The sequence below is a fragment of the Antechinus flavipes genome, chromosome 3, assembly GCF_016432865.1.
Source record: "Antechinus flavipes isolate AdamAnt ecotype Samford, QLD, Australia chromosome 3, AdamAnt_v2, whole genome shotgun sequence".
Lineage (NCBI taxonomy): Eukaryota > Metazoa > Chordata > Mammalia > Dasyuromorphia > Dasyuridae > Antechinus > Antechinus flavipes.
The window spans coordinates 608,633,014-608,656,278 of NC_067400.1; positions in this window are offsets into that span (position 1 = coordinate 608,633,014).

A 23,265-nucleotide genomic window follows, 5' to 3' on the forward strand; every position below is an offset into this window, starting at 1 on the left:
TTATAGAATATTATTGTTCTATAAGAAACGCCCAGCAGGATGATTTCAAAAAGGCCTGGAGAGACTTACATAAACTGATACTGAGGGTAATGAGCAGAACCAGGAGATCATTGTACAGAGCAACATCAATATTATATGATGGTTAATTCTGGTGAATGGGGCTCTCTTCAACAATGAGATGGTTGAGGCCAATTCCAATAGATTTTGAGGTTTCGGGGTTTTTTGGGTTTTTTTCCAACAGACTTGTGATGGAAAGAGCTATCTGTATCCAGAAGGAGGGCTGTGAAACTGAATGTGTATTACAAGATAGTATTTTCACCTTTTTTATTGTTTGCTTGTTTTTTTCCTTCATTTTTTGATCTGATTTTTCTTGTGCAGCATGATAATTTTGGAAATATATATAGAAAAATTGCACATATTTAACCTAATTGTATTACTTGCTGTCTAAGGGAGGGGACAGGGGGAAGGGAGGGAGAAAAAGTCTGCAGCACAAGGTTTTGCAAGGGTAAATATCAAAAACTATCTTTGCATATATTTTGAAAATAAAAATCTAAAAAAACCCTAAAAGTTAAAAAATTTAAAAATATTCTGCCTTCAGGATATACATTAAAATTTAATTTATGTTATTAACATTTTCTCCATCATTTCCTTAAGTTTCGACAATCAACAAAATAATAAATCAAGCCCTGATTTGTGACACTTAGTATTTTTTCTGTGTAAATCATCACACTGATTTTGTCAGCTGCTAGGAGGAGGATCTAGCCTATTTTTGGAGGGGTTATAGGAAGAGAGGGAGATATATTGCTCAAGCAAATCTGATTGATTTCTTTTTTCTGATATCATAAGCAGTGAAGGGCTAACGTGAGAGGTCTGAGAAAATCCAATCAGTTGTACGAGTCTGGACATCTAAACGATTCTAAAATGACAGGAAGCTGGGGTTTTAAACAGAAAGCAGGGAGCATGGCCCATGTCCAAGACAGAGGCAACTGGCCATGAATGGCTTTTGAGTTTTGATTCAATTCGTATTTGTTGAGGCACCTAGATGACTCAGTGGATAAAGCAGTAGGTTCAGAGTCAGGAGGTCCTGAGTTCAAATCTAGCCTCAGATGTTCACTAGCTGTAACCTTAGGCAATTTCATCTGCCTCAGTTTCCTTTCTGTAAAATAGGGATAATAATAACACATCTCCTAGGATTTGGGGGAGGAGCGAATGAGATAATATTTAAAAACCACTTTGCAAACCTTCAAGTGCTATAAATTATTTGTTATTTATTGTTATTGTTGTTATAACTTGGAAAGGTATATTGATGTCTCCCTGATTTTTGTGAGGCCCAAATGAGACAATGTGGAGAATGCACTTTTGGAGAAATGTTAGCTGCAATCGCTATCATAATTGTCCCCTTGGTACACCTTGCAGGGAAACAGGAAAGCGAGAGCCCGTGCCAAGGGAAGAGGGAAAGAGGCAGCCTGGAAAATAGCAGGAAGGGGGAGGGGGAGCTTGGTCCAAGCACTGTGAGCGGCCAAAGCCGGATATCCATCCCTTCCACCCTCTTTCCCTGGCTTCCGGTGCTGATAGAACTTTGGGCTGCAAGCCCTGCTGGGCTCCCAGGCTGGGTTCTGGCAAAGGCTGGCTAGCCAGGAGAATACCAAGGATGGAGGCAGGGGAAGTGCTGATTGGATCCAGCAGCAGGCTGCTTCCTACCGCAGTCAAGCCTGTCTGGACAAGGCTGAGAGGACCCACTCCTGGCAATAATAAGAGCACACGTTTATAGAGGTCAGGGGTTCTCTATTTTATATGCGTCATGGGCAAGGGAAGGGAATAAGCATTTATACGGTGCTTACTATGTTCCAGGCACTGTGCTAAGACCCCTCCGCTAATCAGGGGAAGCCTATGGACCTCCTACTCAGAATTATGTTTTTAAATAGTAGAGGAAATGCCAAATTTCACTCAGGGGTTGGTGAAAATGAGCACAATTTTTCTTCCATCCAGTTTCATGGACCCCTTGAAATCTACACGTAGAGCCCCAGGTTATAATAACCCCTGATATAGGGCTTTTGGTTTTGAAAAGCACTTTTATATTATCTCATTTTATTCTTAAAACAACCTTGTAAGCTAGGCGCTGTGATTAGCCTCATTTTACAGATGAGGAAACTGAGGCACAATGGAGTGAGATGACCTATCCATGATCATGTAGCTAATAAGTATCCGAGGCAGGATTTAGATACAAATATTTCTGACTCCATCAAAATCCTTTATTCTGTAAATATCAAAATCTCCTGTATATCCAGAAACATTTGGAGTACGTAGAATAGGGGATAGAGGCCAGGGTTTGGAGTTCAAATTATGCCACAGAAGAAACCTAGTAGCTGTGTAACCTAGGTAAGTCATTTTACCTCTGGACCTCAGTTTCTCCATCGCTATAACAAGAAGAATTGACCTTGATGATATTTAAAAGTCTTTAAATCTATGATTGTAATCTTGTGATGAAGAGAGCCATTTACTTCCAAGAAAGGATTGTGGGAACTGAGTATGGACCACAACATAGCATTTTCACTCTTTCTGTTGTTGTTCGCTCACATTTTGTTTTCTTTCTCAGTTTTTTCCGTTCTTGATCTGATTTTTCTTTGTGCACCAAGACAAGTGTATAAATATGTAAATACATATATTGGATTTACCATATATTTTAACATATTTAACATGTATTAGCTTACTTGCCATCTAGAGGAGGGGATAGGAGGAAAAAGGAGAAAGTCTGAAACACAAAAGTTTTGCAAGCATCAATGTTGAAAAAATTACTCATGCAGATGTTTTATAAATAAAAAGCTTTAATTTAAAAAAAGATAAAAAATGAAAAATAAAACAAAGCTACGATTTTATGAGGCAATTTGATTTATTAAGAAATGCCTCTTCATTGAATGACTAATTAAATGAATGAATTTTTTAAATGGTCCCCCAACCCTGAGATAGAAAGTCAGACCCAAGGATTCTGGATAAAATATAAAATTAACTACTCAATCCCTATCCCACGCTCAGGATCATTTAAAACAAAGTCTCTCTTCCTCATCAGTTTCAATGGAAACTGGTACTTTTCTCTCTTGTCAAACGTTGCTGGATTGGGTTGTAACAACCGACACTTCCAGTTCAACTACTTTGAAGAAAATACGATGAAGAGCAGAAAACAAAATTGATAAGATGTCTCGGTTGTCTTTTAAGTGACAGGAGCGGAGGACAGCCCATCGGGATTGTCCCTCGCAGAGCAGCTGACATTTGTTTAGCTTGGGGTGTTGCAGGACCAGGCAATTGGGCTCTTGACATTTAATAGCTGTGTAACCCTGGGCAGGTTATTTAATCCTTCTGGATTTCATCTTCCTTATCTGTAAAATGGGGATAAAGCATACTTGTATGACTAGCCATGCAAGGGTTCCGTGAGGACACAAAATGCTTCCTAAGCGGGAAAAGGCTGGAGAAATGAGAGTTCTAATTAGTACATACGGACTAATCTGTTTGAATCTGGCTGGATTCAAACATTGAACCAAAGAGATTCAGATGTCGGTAAAAGGAAACAAAGCAGCATGCATAAACTTAATAGCTACTTGGGACCATAATCTATACTTCCATCCTCCACCCACTCTTGCCTCAGGGTAGTTCACCTTCTTGAGGTTTTCATTTTTGTCAGCAGCAGCACTATTAGCCCTGTGCCCTGGGCACAAAACCTCCCCATACTTGGAATCATTCATTGGAATCGTTTACTCCTCCCACCTCCAGCACTCCACCCCGCTCTGCCCTCCCACTACCTCTATCTAACCAGTGACCTCCCTCCCTATTTCCCAAAATCTTCTGAAACAAGTCAATAAACATGCAATTACTTCCTAGGTGCCAGGCATTGTGCCGAGTGCTTGGGATATAAAGAAAGGCAAAAATAAACAAATAAAGCAACAAAAACTGTCCTTTTTTGTGTATTGGGAGCTGGAGGGTGCTGGAGCCAGCTCGAGTCCCCATATTTAAATGTTCCCTGTGAGAATTTGCACCTTGGGAATCAACAAGGATACAGATCAGGGTTTGATCCAGAGTTTTGTTGATTGCCCATACTTAGGAAAGTGATGAAGAAAGCAATAATGATACAGATTAAATTTTAAAGTGAGTCGTGCATTTTCAGAGAGCTGGTTGTTAAACTTTTACCAGCATCCCTCTGGATAGTAAGGACTTGAGAGGGAAGAAAACCAGGAAATATGCTTTTATTTAAAAAAAAAAAAAAAAACTATGGTGCTTAAGTGATTTACAAATATCATTGGAATGGATGATTATGGAATTAAGACTGGTGATTGGTTTAAACTGTATCTGTAAAGTGTATCTGGTTTGTATATACTTGTTTGCTTATTGTCTCACCCATTGGATTGTAAGCTCCTTGAAGGCACGTGCTATCTTTGACCTGTTTTTTGCTTTTTTGTTTTGTTTTGTTTGTTTGTTTGTTTGTTTTTATCCCTAGCACTTGATGTAGAGTAGTCTTCATGAATTTTTATTGATTATTGACTAGATATTATACTATATATTTTTTGGCAAGGCAGTTGGGGTTAAGTGACTTGCTCAGGGTCACACAGCTAGTAAATGCTAAATGTTTGAGGTCCATTTGAACTCAGACCCTCCTAACTTCAGGGCTGGTTCTCTATCCACTATATCTTCTAGCTGCCCCTATAAGTTCTTCATATCTCCCCAATACCTAGCCCAGAGCATTCTTGATCTCTGGTTCTTAAGTGTTGGCTGAATGGTTGCCTGATGAGAAAAGGCAAGAATCAAGGACATAATTTCCCAGCATTCCTTTTCAGTGAAGCCTTTCCTGATCCTTCCTAGACAGTAGTGATTTCTTCTTCAAATTATCGGGTATTTACTTGTTCCACCACTAGAATGTAAGCCCCTGGAGAACAGGAACTGTTTTCCATGTTTTATTTCATCATATCAGTTGCTAGAATAAATATTGAGCTCACTGTATAGAAATATATATGGGGGCTAGATATGTGACTTCACTGGCATTACAGATTGCAGTCTTAAATCGGGGGTTCTTCATCTTTTGGGGGTCAGGTACCCTTTGAGTGAGCTGGTGAAGTTATAGACCTTTTCTCAGAATCATTAAAAAAAAAAAAAAACAATTCACAATTGAAGGAAGTACCAAATTTCAATTAGAGCTGGGTTTTTTAAGGGAGAGCCTAGGAAGGCGGAAGGGCTCTCTGAAGCTGATTTTCAAATATTGATAACAGCATGGCTATTATGGAAATATGTTTTGCATGACTTCATATATACAATGAGTGGATATTGCTTTTTTTCTCAATGGGTAAGAGGAGGATCTGGAGGAAAGAAGAGAATTGGAACTCAAAGTTGTTCAAAGTGAATGTAAATTTTTTTTTTAAAGATTGACACTATACAAATTGATAGCTATATTTCATTATGACTGGTTTCCTTTGTAATCTTATGTACTTTATGCATTCGATTTGATTTGGAGAAGGGGGTTATGGTCTTCACTAGGTCTCCAGTGTGGTTCATGAGACAAAACAAAAGCATCATCTGGAGCTAGAGTTTAGTGAAAATATACTTAATAATGATTTTCTGTACAATATTGCCTGAAATCCAGATGTGTTACATTTACTTTCTCATCCCATAGTTCTCCAGTATCATTAGGGTTTGGGGAAGGGCATTTATATTCTGCTATTGCATAGAGCCCTTGGTATTTATATTCCCCTAAATTTAGGAGTCTAAGTATCCCAGTTCCATTTAACCACTGAAAGGTTAGATTCACTTTCTTTTCTTTCTTCCTTTCTTCCTTTCCTTCCTTCCTTCTTTCCTTCCTTCTTTTCTTTCTTTCTTTCTTTCTTTCTTTCTTTCTTTCTTTCTTTCTTTCTTTCTTTCTTCTTTTCTTTCTTTCTTTCTTTCTTTCTTTCTTTCTTTTTTCTTTCTTTCTTTCTTTCTTTCTTTCTTTCTCCTGACTTCAAGGCTCTATCCACTGCACCATCCAGTTGCCCTAGATTCACTTTCATAAAAGAATATTTTCTTCAAATGTGAAGCAAAAACAAACAGAAAGATTTCAAAAAAGCCTGGAAAGATTTACATGAACTGATGCTGAGTGAAGTGAACAGAACTTGGAGAACACCGTCCAAAACTAAAGCTGGTCTTTATATAAAGGATATATATAAGTAGTCTGGGCATTCATCAACCTCCATTTATATATAGATGTAATTTCCCAGCTCATCTGAGATCATGGACTCCCTGAATCTATCTGCAGACAACTGGAGGTCCAAGTTAAGAACCCATATCTTAGAGAGTTATCCACAACACTGAGTTAATAGCTTTTGAGTTAGTTTCAAAGCCAGCATGTGTAATCACTGGGACTTCTGGCTTCCATTCTGCCTCTACTAGTCCATACAGACAGTTAATAAAAGGTTTATTGAACTGAACCGAAGCCAGAGCGGATTGGAGGACTCAGAGAGCAGAGATGAATTCCAGAAGTTGGGATTTTACTGAGGTCAAAGAGCAGCTTCAGTTAAAGTGAGGGAATAGGAGAAGGCTAGGAAATTCAGGTCAGGAAGAAGTTTGAAGCTGGTTTGAAGCAATGAAAATGCAAACTTCTTTTATCTTTATTGATCAAATTGATTTTCCCAAGTGATCCTTTCCTTTGATCTGTATTATGCTCAGAAATGGAACTGATATAAATTCAGTGGTTTGTCTGATGTGAATAATCTTGGACAGCATCCCAGTGCGATAGAAGCTCCTTGAGGACAAGGAAGGCTTCATCTCTGTCACACACCCGGCACAGTGACTTGTTGACCAAGCCAGTAGCTCTATGGTTTCCTAACTTTCCACTAAACTTGGATCATGCTCAGTGCTTTCCTGATGAGTGATCATCGGAGATGAGAGCGAAATACCGAGGATGACCCTGGTTTAGTATCTACCAGTAATAGGAAAGTAAGGAAACAATAGAGTTTAACAGTAGAGGATAATCAGGGGGCTAGTAGTACTCTCACCAGTAATAGGGAAGTTTAGAAAGATGGAGAAACTGAGGCACAGAAGTAATTTGAAGTAATAATTTGAAGAAATTGTTACCATCTAGGAAGATCTAGGAAGGCTTCACTGAAAGGAATAGTGGGAAACTGTGTCATTCGTTCTTGCCTTTTTTCATCAGGCATCCATTCAACTAACATTTAAGGATCAGTGGTGAGAAATGGACTGGGCAGAAATTGGGGAGATATGAAGAGAAATGAGGGACAGTCCCCACCTTTAAAGAACTTAAAGTATAATATATAGTCAATAAACATTCATGAAGAGTGCTGGGGATTAAAAAAAAAAAGTCAAAGACAGTTCCTGTCCTCAAGGAGCTCACAATCCAACGGAGGAAGACAATAAGCAAATAAATATATACAAACCATATACAATATACAATATTGTACACAATATGGTATAACACATACAATAATACAAAGTTTAAACCTATAACCAGTCTGAGCCCCAGAGTACCTTCATGACACTATATATGCTCCTTTCTCTGTCTGACACCCCTCAGATGCAGGCTCTCACTACCTCACCCTTGGAGCACAATAAGCTGCTCTTTGGTCTTCTCGCTGACTCAGATCTCTCTCCCCCTCCAGTCCATTTTCCATTCAGCTCTCAAATTGATCTTCCTAAGCAGGTCTGATCACACTGCTCCCTCCATCACAAGCATTAGAGGCTCTCTATCCCTTCCAGGCTCAAATATAAAGTCCCCTGCTTAACATTCAAAGAACTTCATCATCTAGACCCTTCCTATCATCTTTCCGGCCTTCTTATCCCTTTCAACACAACTGGCCTCCATGTTGTTCCTCTGATTGAAGCAGAATGAGCAAGTGGAAAGAATGCCAAATTTGGGACCAGAGGACCTGAGTTTGAATTTTGGTTCTGCTCTTTATTACCTACATGAGGTTGGGTAAATCACACCCTTTCTGTGCCTCAGTTTCCTAATCCTGGCCTGGATAACCCTTCTAGTTTTAAATCCTATTACATCCATCTCTCCCCTTTGTATTTTTGCATCCCCCATGCTAAGAATACTCTTTCCTCACCTCTGCCTCTGGGAAATCCTAGCTCCTTTCCAAACCCAGCTCAAACACCACCTCTTCTATGAGGTTTTTCTCCATATCTGCAGGTATGAATGCTTTCCCCATGTCACCTCCTAATTATCTTGTATTTACATTGCACATATTCCACATTTTTTTCCTATGTCCGCATTGTTTTCACCTTAGAGAATGTAAACTTCATGAGGGCAGGAATTATTTCATTTTTTTTTGGCTTTTCATCTCTAGCCCCTAGCAGAAATTAGGCATAGAGAAGGGACTTAATAAATGGTTATTGAATTGATTTGAGTATTATGCTGAAAATGTTTGTGGCAGCCCTTTTTGAACTGGCCAGAAACTGGAAACTGAGTGGATGCCCATAAAGTGGAGAATGGCTGAATAAATTAAGGTATATGAATGTTATGGAATATTATTGTTCTATAAGAAAAGACTAGCAGGATGATTTCAGAAAGGCTTGGAGAGACTGACAGGAACGGATGCTAAATGAAGTGAGGCAGGACCAGGAGATCATTATACATGGCAACAACAAGATTATATTATGATTAATTCTGATCGACGTGGCTTTCTTCAACAATGAGGTGATTCAGGCCAGTTCCAATGATCTTGTGATGAAGAGAGCTATTTACACCAGAGAGGGGCCTGTAGGGACTGAGTGTGGATCACAACATAACATTTTCACTCTTTTTGTTGATGTTTGCTTGCTTTTGTTTCCTTCCTCAGTTTTTTTTTCTTCTTGATCCAATTTTTCTTGTGCAGCAAGATAATTGATATGTATACATATATTGTATCTAACATATACTTTAACATATTTAACATGTATTGGATTACCTGCCATCTAGGGGAGAGAGTAGGGGGAAGGAGGGGATAATTTGAAACACAAGATTTTGCAAGTGTCAATGTTGAAAAATTACCCATGTATGTTTTATAAATAAAAAACTTTAATAAAAAGAAAAAAAGAAAAAACACAAGAAAAGATCATTGTGCTGAGCTTGGGCTGACTTCAGTATGGCCGTCTGCATGTCCCTAGTGGGGACTTGGCTACTGTCCTAAAAGGCTCAGGGCCAGAGTTCAGCAGGAATTCAAAGTAACCTTAGCACAAAGAGCATCACATAAAAGCAGTATGAACCACCATAGAACCCTCAAAAAAGGGCAATTGAACTATAAGGACACATAAACAACTACTCCCCCCAATCCCGACTCCAACACTCTGAGGGACCTCAGAGGCCAGCTAATCCAGGCTCCTCCTTTCACAGATGGGAAAACTGAGACCCAAAGAGATGAAGTGATTTTGCCCAAAGTCACATGGATGGTGAACGAGTGTTCCAGGTGGAACGTGAGCTGAGACCAGTTAAAGTTCTTTCAGATGAGGACTGCTCTTTTCCTCCTCCGATGTATGTCGACAAGGAAAGGAGAAAGTTTAGGTGCTGTCCACAGCATGGATGAAAAGACTCGGCTTCCTCCAGTGATTTGTACAGCCTACAAAGGGATACGGCTGCTATTTGGAGCCAGAGGAAGCATCTGATGAGGATCTGGGTATTGTTTCGAGTCCCCTCCTTGAAGGCAGGGTCAGGGATGCCAGCGGCTATGTGCACCATTTAAGAAACACATGCTGGGAAATACTATGAAAGAATCCAAAAATAAATGAGGGGGATGGGATGGACACTGGAGCAGAGAATGACCTATTTTCTAGACAATCCAGTATCTTCTCCCTTGTTCTATTTGGCCTCACAGGGCAGAAGTGGGACCGATGGATGGGAGTTACAGGGAGAGACGAGCTAACAAGCTAACAAGGGGCAAATGAAAAGTCCTATGCTAGGATTTGTGGGGGGTTTTAATCACCTGTCCAAGTATAGGTAGGTACAATTAGATAGAAAAGGCAAGGAGGTCAATTTTTTGTCTCCAAATAAGGAAAAACCTCCTTATTTTTTTTTAATTTGTTGAATTTCCAGAATCCCAGAATCCTAAAGTTGGATCAACCCGGCCCCTGATGCATTTCAGCTAGAGGCCTGCACAGACAGGATGGAGTTGGTGATAATAATGCAAGCTGACATTTAAATAGCGATCTAAAGTTTACAAAACCCTTCTCATACATTATTTCCTTGAACCTACCGTGGAGTAGAAAGTACAGACACTATTATCACCATAACAACAACAATCACAATCACAAACATTTTTATGGCATTTTAAGGTTTATAAAATGCTTTATTCATATGGCTGAGGCTCTTACCAGCTAATCGACTTGTCCATGTTCATATACCATGGTTAGTAAATGTCCTAGGCAAGGTTAGAACTCAGTTTTCCCTAGCTCTGAGTCCAATACTCCATCTAATTCAATTCAATTCAATAAGAATTATCTGAGAGCTTATTATGGACCAGATATTGAGCTGGGAGCTAGGACTGTAACATGACAGAAATAAAAAATAATCCTACCCTCAAATTTATTTTTTTTACATTCCAGTTGCATTATACTTGCCTCTCAGCCTTCGAGGCTGTCCAGTCTGGAGATTTTCCCAGGATTCTGGGTAAGAACTTTAAGCCAATAAGCATAAAGAGCCCTCTGAAGGCAACCCAGGCCTTTCCTACTATAGGCATCCTAGCACAGTAATTCCAGTTGCATTTTGTTCTCACTACCTGAGATGAAAGGCAGTCATGGCAGAGTAGACACAGAGCCTATTTTGAAGGCAGGCGGATCTGGGTGGGTACAAGACCTGATCTGTCAAATCTTTGCAAATACCAGCCAAGCTGCTTCACCCTTCTCAGTGTCTCCAGGCAGCTCTTCAAGCACTTTGGTAGAGGGAGAAGTCCCTAGGGAGGGTGCTGGGGAGAGCTCCTTCTTACAAGGGAATCACAAGTTCTCCTGGACCAGAGCTGTGGCTTAAATACAGAACAGCAGAGCTCACACTTGTCCTTGTCCATCACACTGGGAGAAGCAGCCAGGCCCCAGAAGGAAAGTGGAAAGGCTTCTTCTCCATGATTACATTTTTAGAAGGAAATTTAGTCACAGTGAAAGATATTAGAAGGCAATTTTTGAAAATCTGAAAGTCGATCAGCTTCAGAAAATAAGTATGTTCTTCCTTCTCCCTAATAATGTCATCTCCTACCTGAATTTGGCAGGCACCTCCAGGAAATCTTAATCTTTTTTTGTCAAGAAGACCTCTAGTGTCAGATGCTGCAGAGAAGAAGATAGGGACTGAGAAAACTCAAATCACCAGACTTGGAAACGAAGAGGTCTCCCTCTGATGACAACTCTGAGAGTGGTTTTGGTAAAGTGTTTATTGGATAGATGGATAGATGGGTAGGTGGATGGTTGAATGGGAAAGGAAGTAGTGAGAATAAAAAGCCAGGGACTTACTTAAAGAGTGATGAATAAATGGAAGTAGTGAGGGTAGATCACTCATTCTAAAAGCTTAGTGGTAAAAGGAAGCAGAGTTTAGATGGAATCTGAGACAATCTGGACAACTTTGCAAGTTATATGTTGAATGTATTATATGCTTTAAAAGAAAAGCAAGCTCTACAGAATAGAAATTCACAGCTTCATGTACAATATTCTCCTTTTCTAAAATGGAGATGGAAATGCTCATTTTATTTGGAACTAAGTTTTGAATAAAAAATAAAACCAAAACCAAAACAAAATAAAGACCAAAATACCAGGTATAAAACAGCCAGAATTTAATAGTAGAGACAAAAAATAATTTGGAAAAAGAAAATGATCAAATATGTCTGTAACAAGAAAATCTGTCAATCCAACATCATTCAATTTAATTTTTGTTTGTTTGACTTGATTGAGTCACCATCCCTCTAGTTTATTAGCTTCCCTAATAGGTCAGTGCTATGAGATCGCTAAAACCCAAAATACCAAAATCCCTACTCTCTCTTTTCATCTTTGTCCCAATAAATGGACCAAATATCCATCCCACACAGATTCCACCTCTTAGATGGCTATTTGTGGCCTATCTATAAATTAGTTAAGTGATCTATCTCTCTTCCCACCATCCTTGCTATGAGATAACCCTTATCCCCACCCCCAGGATTTCTTGTAATAGTAACAAGTACTATAATACTTTTATAGTATAAAGCCCCCAGTTCATCAACCCTCCCTGGACTTTTGCCTATATATACCTAGGTATATACCTGCACATCCTTTCCCCCCTGACCCAGGATGCTGGAGGACCACAAGCTTAGCTCTGGGGAAACCATCAACTAATCAGTAAAAATAGTACTTACTATGTGCCAGGTACATAGGAATACAAAGGAAAAACAGGCTTCCTGTTCTTGAGAAGCTTCCAGTCTGGTGGAGGAGTCAGCTGATAAATCAAAGACGGTACATAATAGAGATGTACAAGATCTAGGGAAACTAACTGAAGGCACTGACAGCTAGGGAGGAGAAGGTGATAGAAACAGGACCAGATGCCCCTGAAAGAGACCAGGCTTGAGTTGAGCCATTGCAGAAGGCTCAGTGTGAAGTGGAAGTGATGAAAGACCATATTTCAGGAACTAGATCATCCTGGGAGTTATCAGGACCACCTCTGCTCACAATAATCACACCGTTCTCCCCCTAAATTTCCTTATTTTATAATCTGTTACAACCACTTATTTGGAACTTGTATATGGGTAATTATATTTTTATATAAACATGTCTTCTCTTGCTGAGTAGATTGTAAACTCCTTAAGGGCAAAGACTGTTCCTTATGTCTCACCCTTAAGATCTGGCACCTGATGCAGGGCCTCCCACATGGTACGCTATGAAAACCATAGGTGTTATGAACCCCAGGTATGAGAATAATAATAATCATGCTGTTGTTCAGTAGTTTCACTTGTATCCAATTCTTTGTGACCCCTTTGGGGGTTTTCATGGTAAAAATACTATAGTGATTTGCCATTTCCTTCTCCAGCTTATTTTACTGTTGAGGAAACTGAGGCAAACAAGGTTTCAGGAATTACTTAGGACCACACAGCTAATAAGTGTTTGAGGTTAGATTTGAACTCTTGTAGATGAGTCTTTCCCATTCTAAGCCCAGTGTTCTATCCATTGCATTACTTAGCTGCCAAAACAATAATTATAATGAGCAATTATATAGAGCTCCAGGGCTTTCAAAGCATTTTATATATTATCCCATGTGATTCTCACACTCCATAAGGTAGATGCTATTATTTTCCCCATTTTACAAGTGAAAAAACTGAGGCTTTGAGGGTTGAATACCTTGTCTAGGGTCTCACAGTTGGCAAATGTCCAAGGTGGGATCCAAATCCCATTATTTGATTATATTTCAATGGATCCCGTTAATTTTTAGCACTCTTGCTCTAATCAAACTAAGCTGTTAGCTGTCCCATGGATGAAATCCTACCTTCTACCTCCAGGACTTTACCCAGGTGATCCCCCTTATATCTGGCATGTCCTTCCCCCCCCCCCCCCTTTTCTCCTTATTCCATCTCAAGAAGCAGACATGTTTAGACCAAAATTCTTCTGATGAAAAGATCTGGGAATTTTAGTGGACTGAACTTGATATGAGTCAGTAGTGAGATGAGTCAGATTTTTTACAAAATCTAATGTTTTGGGCTGCATTATGAATGGTAATTTCAAGCAATGAGAATGTAATGGTCCCTTTTTATCCTCTGCTCTGGTTAGATTTATCTATGGAGTATTGTGATCACCTCTCGATACAATTTATTCAATCAATCAGCCAACAAACACTTATTAAGGTCCTACTATGTGCTAGCCAGCTAAAGGCAAATCCAAAACAGTCTCTGATTTTAAGATTTAGGAAGGAAATGGAAAATCTGAAAAAAACAATCAGAGGTGGGTAACCAAGATCGCAAAGGACTTTAAGTCCATGCCTTGTGGGAATGGGTTGTAGGAATTAGGAGTGTTCAGTTTGGATGAGAGCAAGACAGGAGAACTCAAATGTTCCAACATTCAATATGTGTTCACATATTTGAAGAATTATCATATGGAGGAAGGAGTACCTTATTTTTTTTTTCTGGTTAGAACCAGAGTGCAGAATTTTGAACAAGGAACGCAATCTGCAAAGAAACCAATTTAAGCTTGGTTTCAGGGATTTAAAATTTCCTAACAATTAGCATGGAATGGACTGCACCCAGAGGTGGTACTTTCTGCTTCTAACATCCTTAGGCAGGATACAAACTGAGGCATCCATCTTCCCAAGTACTGGACTCTAGTTACTATACCTTCTTCCCTCTCATGACACAAGACACCAGAAAATCTGTGCCCTGATTAGTGGTAGCATGATCTAAGACAATTCCAAAAGGGAAATGGCTGTGATTTCCACAGAGAAGAAAACCTCTTCCACCTAGATAACATGTAGTCAGTCTATAATTTAACTGATAAACTTTAGGAAGTTGCTTATGGGCTAAAGAAATGAAATCTTACTCAAAATCTTCTACTCTGTCCCCTAAAATACTTCCCTGAAATGACAAGGAGTTTCATAGCAGAGATCAAATTCACTTGAACACGACTTCTGTTGGTAAGTAAAAATCCTGAGTTTCCCCAGGAGCCTGGTGTCCATCTGCTCAAAAGAGAGCAAAATCCTTGCTATCAAGTGCCCACATTGGATTTCACTGCTTAGATTCTATTAAAAGTCCCAGATGATCAGATTAGACTCCTCCTGCCTCCACATGTATGTGGGGACTCCCCGCCATGTTGTTACAGATTTTGACTAAGCAGGTGCTCAGAGAGCAATAAAACCTCCCTACAACACATTCATTGCCCTTGAAGGAAAACATACGGCTGCTTGCCATTTTTAAGGCTGAGCTTTTTCTTTCATAATGATTTTAATAACCATTTCTATGATGCTTTTCTGAGGATGTTGGCAGTTTTATTGGGTTGCTGTAGTCACAAACCTCAAAGTTATAAGGGATCCCAAATAGCCCAAACCATACCTAACCAAAAAACCCTTTTCAAAATCCCTGAGAAGTGGTCATTCAGCTACTATATAAAGATCTCCAGTGATAGGGGCTCATTACTTTTTTTGCAATTTAAAATGAATTTCTTTATTGATATTTTCTGTTTCTTATATCACCATAGTATCCTACACATCTCTCTCCTCCTTCGCCTTTTTGAGATAGCCATCTCAAAAGACAAATAGTATTTTTTCTAATTAAAGCTTTTTATTTTCAAAACTCATACATGGATAATTCACCCTTGCAAAACCCTGTGTTCCAAATTTTCCCCCTCCCTTCCCCCCAGACCTTATCCTAGATTGTAAGTAATCCAATATATGTTAAATATGTATAATTTTTCTACACATATTTCCACATTTATCATGCTATACTAGAAAAATCACACCACAAAGAAAAAATGAGAAAGAAAACAAAATGCAAGTAAACAATAACAAAAAGAGTGAAAACATTATGTTGTGTTCCACCCTCAATTCCCACAGTCCTCTCTATGGGTGCATCTTTCTTCATCACAAGACTATTGGAACTGGCCTGGTTCATCTCATTGTTGAAAAGAGCCATGTCCATCAGAATTGATCATCACATAATCTTGTGTACAATGATCTCCTGGTTCTGCTCACTTTACTTAGCATCAGTTCCTGTAAGTCTCTCCAGGCCTCTCTGAAATCATCCTGCTGGTCATTTCTTACAGAACAATAATATTCCATAATATTCATGTACCACAATTTATTCAGCCATTCTCCAACTGATGGGCATCCACTCAGCAAATAGTATTTTTAAAAGATAAAAAAGTGGAGAGGGGAAGTCATCACCTGGCTGACTACTTGACAAGGCAACATCTTCCATTTTTAGATAGTTGTTAATTTTTAGAAAGTGGGAGGAACATATTTAATCAAAGGCAAAACTATCTCCATTGTTTTCCTTTCTTGCCTTAACCCTGACCATACTTGTTTGAAGATGGCTTAATGGTAACTTTAAGGCAAATTCAAACTCTGAAACAAAAATAGAACCAATACCAAAACCAAACCAAAAATACCAAACAGGCACATTATTTATTTTACAAAATGATAATTTGTTGGATCTGTAACTAATTGAACAATCTTAAACAAAGACTATTGGTGAATGATTCAGTGTCTTAGAGCAGAGGTGTCAAACACTTGGGCAACGAACCTGTAACACTCCCCACTGAAACCAGACTAAAATGTAACTGGTAAATATTAACAATATGAATAAAAATACAGTAGAACATTGATGACCTGTTGATACACTGAAACTAATCATACACTGAAAAAGTCAGAAAAAGTATCTAATGTGTGGATCTTCCACCTCTATGAAGGGGTAGGTTGGGGGTATCTTCTCATATCTCTTGATTTGAGTCCCATTTGAGTCTTTATAATTTTGTAACATCTAATTTTGATTTTTTTTGGTGTGCTGTTCTTGCCATTTAAATTGTTGTAGCTATTGTGTATATTATTTTCTTAACTCTGTTTACTTTACTCTGCATTAGTGTGTGGATCTTTCAATGTTTTCTGTAGTCATACATGTAGTTTCTTATCACATAGTTATAACCCATAACATTCATATACACCAATCTGTTTAACCATTTCCAAAGGATGTGCTTTATTCCTCACTTTGTTTCCAAATTTTAAGTATCACAAAAAAGTGTTCCATGTTTTGGAATATATGGAGATTTTTTTTTCAATGGCTTCCTTGGGATTTAAGCTTATTAATGGAGTCTCTGGTTCAAAATGCATATTTTAATCACTTTATTTGCATAATTCCAAATTGCTTTCCAAAATAGTTATATTATTTCACAGCTCCACCAACAATGTATTAGTGTGCCTATTCTTCCATAACCTTCTAGCACTGAGTGCTGCCAAATTTTTTGGATCATCTTTATCAATTCTCAGGGCACGAGACCTCTGGGTTGTTTTGATTTTAATTTCTCATATTATCAATGATTTGGGATTTCTTTTTTTATTTAGTTATGAAGATTTATTATCTTTTGAGACAACTCATGCAACTTGCAATGGCCCAAATTCTTAGGGCCTTCCTGACACCCAACCTAAATCTGTCTTTTAGCTTCTCTTCTACCTTAGCCCTCTATAAAATCAAGCAGAATAATTCTATCTCTTCTTACATTTTAAGAACCAGAAGAGTTGTTATGTTGCTCCTCTTCCCCAACTATTCTCTTCTCCATATCTCCAAGCTGATTATTCCTAAATCCTTCTACTGGGCTTTATGTGATGAGGGCTTAAGGATTCTTTATCATTTGACTTGCCTCTTCTGGATGTTTTTTAGCTTACCAGTGAGAGAAATAGCCTTCCATTTATTGAAAGAGGAAAAAATCCCTCTCTTTAATTCCTTCATTCAGGAAGGAAGGAAAGAAGGAAGGATGACTGGAGAAAGGAAAGAAGGAATGATAGAAGGAAGGAAGGAATGGTAGAAAGAAGGAAGGAAGGAATGTGGGACAAAAGAAGAAAAGAAGAATGGAAAAAAGAAAGAAAGAAAAGATGGAAAGAAGAATAGAAGGCATTATGACAGGCATTTACAGATATTTTCTCATTTAATCCTCATAACAAGTCTCTGAACTAGATACTATTATTAACCATATTTTACAGTTGAGGAAACCGAGACAAAAGTTAAACCCAGAGTCACACAGCCAGTAAGCATCTGAGGCTGGATTTGAACTCAAGTTTTCCTGATTCTAAGGCCTTCAATAAATAGGGGCTTCAATACATACATACACACACACACACACACACACACACACACACACACACACAAGTATTTATTAATTGTTTACTACTTGAGGGATAAGATGGCTTCTTAGACTGAGAATTGACCTGAAGCCAAGAAAACCAGGGGTTCAAGCCCAGCCTCTGACACATACTGGTTACATGACCCTTTAATGCTCTAGATGACTCTCTAGGACTCTGATTATTAATGGAGTCTTGAATAAAAGGTGCTACCAGGATTATTAGAAGGAGCTTCCTCATTTAGGAGTTCCCTATGCCAATGAAAAGTAGAGATGCAGTCCTGGTCTTCACTAGGTAGGTGCCAAGTGCTAAAGATCCAAATTCAAAAATTAAATAGTCCCTGACCTCAAGGAGATTCCATGTCATTTGGAGGAATCGTCATGTAAACAAAGAAGGAATTCTAGATCAAATAATCACTAAGTAATTTAAGGGGTTGCTTAATATGGTCCCAATAAGCTAGAGAGTCAGAAGCAGTTTCTCACAAGAAGTGCTACTTGAACCCAAAGCACAGACTACTTTGGGTCTCTCAGATGCCCAGAAGGGTTTTTGTTCTTTTTTTTGTTTGTTTTTTGTTTGTTTGTTTTTTTTGCTGGCAGCCAGTTGGAGCAAATGATAGACCCTTAGACCCACTTAGGTCTGGGAGACCTAAATTCAAATCCAGAACTATTTGTGTGATCCTGGGCAACTCATTTAATTACTGTCTTCATTAGTTTCTCCATCTATAAAATAAGAATAATAATAGCACCTACCACCCAGAGTTGTTGTGAGCATAAAAATGAAACGTTTGTAAAGCTCTTTACAAACCTTAGACTTCTCTATAAATACTAATCATTATAATATTGCTATTATTATTATTATTACTCCCTGTATGACTGGGCAAGGCACTTAAATCAATTTCCTCATCTATAAAATGGAGAAAGTAATTGTGCCTACCTAAAAGAGTCATTAAAATTTCACCTCAGACATTTACGGGTTATGATCCTGGACAGATCACTGAATTTCTGCTTGCCTCAGTTTCTCCATCTATAAAATGGAGTGGAAAGCACCCATTTCAGGGTTATTATGAGGATTAACTGAGATAATCTTTGTAAATCTCTGCAAACCTTAAAATACTGTATAAACACTAGCTATTGTTATTGGTGTTTCCATTTTCACATTCTTAGTCACTGCTTTTCTAAGAGCTAGTCCAACCCTCCACTATTCTCTGTGTTGGGGGGATTTGAGGGGGGGCTCCTCCCAGTCATCTGTTTTCACTCCACACACAGTTCATTCTGTTCTCCTATAGCTTCCAAACTGATGCTATGAGGTACAGGAGGCTGGGTAGCTTGAAGCTTTAGGGGGAGAAGCTTATAAAACCAAAGGCTCCCAGCCCACCCAGAGATCCTGAGGCACAATCGATCACTCATGTTCAGGTAAGAAAAAACCCCAGATTTCTGGGGGGGGTGAGACCTCCCAAGAAGCAACAGCCTGGGGAAAAAGTATTTTTAACCCAGTAACAGGGGGGGCACCCCCACCCCCACCCCGCCCCTGGTGCCAGTGGCATTTCATTCACACAGAACGCCTGTGGGCATAGTACATATGCCTCGTCACCCACTGTAGTCTTAAATGTTTCCCAGGCAACTGTTTCAATACAATATGTCTCGCTGGCACCATCGCATGCCCACAAATGCCATCCCCTCGCTCCTCTATTGGGGCTTGCAAGCTTGGCGAATAAGCGTCAACAGGTGCAGTCCTGTACAAAGAAGCATGTGGCAACCCCTAGTCTGGCCTGTCTTCCGGAAGAAGAAGTGGCCACTGCCTAGAGCCTCCAGGCTCGCTCTTTCTGCCCAGCCCTGAAGAAGCTGGCATTCCCCATTGGTGAGTGGGGGCACTGAATTTTGCCACATGGCTGCAGATACAGGCAGCCAAACACCATCCCTGCAAGCGCAGCCATCCCCTGAGCTCCATTAGGAGAGGCAGAAACCTTTGGGAAGTTTTGTGGCTATATTCCTATTCCAGTCCTGCCCAGCCAGCAAACTGGCTCAACCCCAGGATTCTGGCATTCTTGTTCTCTCTGTCTCTCTGTCTCTCTTTCTCTGCCTTTCTCTCTGTCTCTCTGTCTCTCTCTCTTTGTCTCTCTCTGCCTCTCTGTCTCTCTCTGTCTCTCTCTGTCTCTCTCTCTCTGTCTTTGTCTCTCTCTCTGTCTCTCTCTCTGCCTCTCTCTCTCTCTCTCTCTCTCTGTCTCTGTCTTTCTATCTGTCTCTCTGTCTCTCTGTGTCTGTCTGTCTGTCTGTCTGTCTGTCTCTCTCTCTCTCTCTCTCTCTCTCTCTCTCTCTCTCTCTTTCTCCCCACTAGACTAAGGAACAAGAAAGAGGTAGGAGAGGCAAGAGAAACAGGAGGATGTGTGTCACAGGGCAACCAAACAGTACCCAAGGTTGGCACGCTGGAAGGGGCGATGTTCAAATCCCATCATTAATCCTTCCTACCCATGTGATTTAGGACCAGTCACTTACTGTCCCCGACCTCTTCCTTCTTCTGTAAAATAAGAGAGGCTGGACAGTGATTTGCATAGATAATTCAGAGATGGACTTCTCTCTGGACAAATGGGAGTCTTGGATTCAGTTTCCAACCTTGACAATTGTAAGAAGTGTCATGTCCCAGGTTGAGGGCTTGGCTTAGACTCAGAAAGCCTGAATTTGAATTCTATTTCAGAGAAATACTAGCTGAGGGGGAAGGAAGAGAGAGATGTTTCCTCCCTTCCAAGGTTAAGGCTAAGGTGTGCTCTTAAGCAAAAAAGTTGTTTTCTCCTCTCCAATGTTAAAGCTAAGGTGTGCTCTTGGGCAAATAAACTTACCCTGCCTGCCCTTATTTTTTTTCCCACATATAAAATGAAGTGGTTGGATTTGAACCGAGGTTCCGGCACTTACTGGCTTTGTGAAGCTAACAAGCCATTAACTTCTGGGAGACTCAGTTTTCTCATCTATGAAATGGTTAAAATAAGACCTGAAGTACCCCTTTCTGAAAGTTGTTGTGAGGATTAAATGAGTTAAAATATACAGTGTCTTAAATTACTACAAATTATATTCCATATCAGGAGCATGTGGTAGAGCATAAACTCCTTGAGGGTTTATTTGTGTCATTCAGTTAAGATAAAAAAAGAATAAACAAAAAGGAAGCAGATGTACCATGTGTCCACGAACACATGGCATTTGTGTAGGGCAATGCGACCAGCTGCTACTCTTTCCCCCGGTGGCTAATAGCAGTCCTTGCCTCACTCACCACCAGGAAGAGATCACTGAGTCATTCCTCTTGTATGAACTCAGCCCCTACCAGAGTGTGCAGCAAATGGTAGACATCTTCTGAAGTGAGGAGAGGAGAAAGGGCCGGCCAAGATGGGGGGAAGGTATTGTGCCTGCTAACATAAAATGGGGAAGGAGAAAATAATGATTAGAATTCATTAGATTTGACAGTTTTTCTCAGACTGGATGATAGAGTTAGATAAAAGGTGAATGCTGGAAAGAGACCATGATATCTTCAGGGAACCATTAGCAGAATTTGTGCCCTTCAGGGGCTTTTAACTCAGCCCCTAAGTTCTGTTGTACAAATTTGGTGAAAACCTATTTCTCTTTTCTATGCCCAGTCAAGAGGTCAAGCAGAAGCCTTTTTGGCTAAGGTAATAGGGGTTAAGTGATTTGTCCAGGTCACACAGCTAAGTGTCCGTTTGGATTTGAACTCAGGTTCTCCTGACTTCAGAACTGGCACACTACTGCACCATCTACCCTCCAACCCCTGCCCCCAAAGGCTTTTTGGAAAGCCTGCTGAATTTGGAGTTCAGAGATTCTGAGTCTGGATCTCAAGTCTGCATCTGCACCCTCCTTATCTGAATTTAAACAAAGCATTTTACCTCTCTTAGACTCCGTTTCCTTCTCTGCAATATGAAGACATAGGACTAGGTTACCTCTAAGATCCCTTCTAGAATTAAATTTGTCATCTTAAGACTGTGGTATAATGGTTGGAGGATCAGACTCAGAGTCCCGAAGACTTGGGTTCAAATGTTGTCTAATATGGTTTTTGTTGTGTGACCCTGGACAAATCCCTTAACATGCCGAAGCCTTGTTTTCCTGCTTTTATGAATGAAGAGAATGATGATGTTCACCTTCTGGGGTTAGTTAGGGATCAAATAGCATAATATATGTAAAATACCGCATAAAATGAGCTATACAAAGAATTAAAAAGTAAAAGGATATTTGCTGATTGTGGATAATTAAAAAAGTAAAAGCATCCAGATAGGATCTATTAGTGGAATATTTTTGTGCAATCAAAAGACAAAAAAATGAGGAATTCAGCAAAACGTGGAAAGAACTGTAGGAATTAATGTTTAGTGAAATAATAACCTCCCCCCAAATAATATGCACAATGACTTCAATAATGGCCTCAGACCCCCTACTTACAATCACACTGGGAGGTTGGTTCCTCAGAAGGCAAAGATTACTCATTTATTCTGGGTTTGTGGCTTCTAATACTGTGAGCCCCCACCAGTGGAATTCTCTTTATCAACCAGCTAAATTCCAATAGCTTTAAAGGGGGGAGGGGATGGTTTATTGAGAAGGTATGTCAACAACAACAAATTTCTCCATTACCAGGAACGTACCTTCCTTATGGGTACGCGAATCTCCAGGGAGAGTGCTTCAGACTTAAAGTACAATGGTAACGAGGGACACTACCACTGTGGAGACCGGTATTACTGCCTCTTGTTTCCCTTAAGACTTCTGATAGAACTCTAAACTCATAAGATCCTCTGAGCACTAATCTCCTGTAATACTCATTCTCCTAAGATAAGGAAAGACCAAACAACAAAGAAGTGGAGGTGTCATGTATTTGTGAACACTTGGCTTTTGAATGACTAGCTGCCACTCCTTTACCTGGTGGCTAAACAGCAGTCCTTACCAGGAAAAGAATGGGTATAAGCAATCACTAGTTTATTCCTTTTTTTTTTTAAATGAACTCAGTTCCAGCTCTGTACCTCCTCAATCATTAATTATTCTGACTTGGCAACAAATAAGAAATGTTTTATTATCACGGTTCTAACCACCCAAGTACCCATGGCTAGAAATAAGTTTCTAAAATTCCACATATTGGATTAGAACCAGACATGGTTCTATGCACATATCTGTGGGAAGAAGGGGTATAAACATAGAGATATAAACAGCGAGAAACACATACAGAGAGGTACACATGCTCGATATAATTAATTAGGAAGAGCAAAACAGCATACTCTAAAGATTGGACCCCTATTGGCCAATCCCTCCATTACAAATCGGAAAAAAAAAAATCACTATAAGGGAACCAAGCAGAATCATTTGCTTTTATTTTGTATATGTTTTGTATCTTTTTCTATGTGTATGTGTTGTTTCCTTTAGTATTTTCCCTTTGAATCTATCTCCTAGAAACAGTATCTAACACATAGTAGACACTTAATAAGTGCATATTAGCTGATTGAGTGAAAAATGAATAATGGTCTT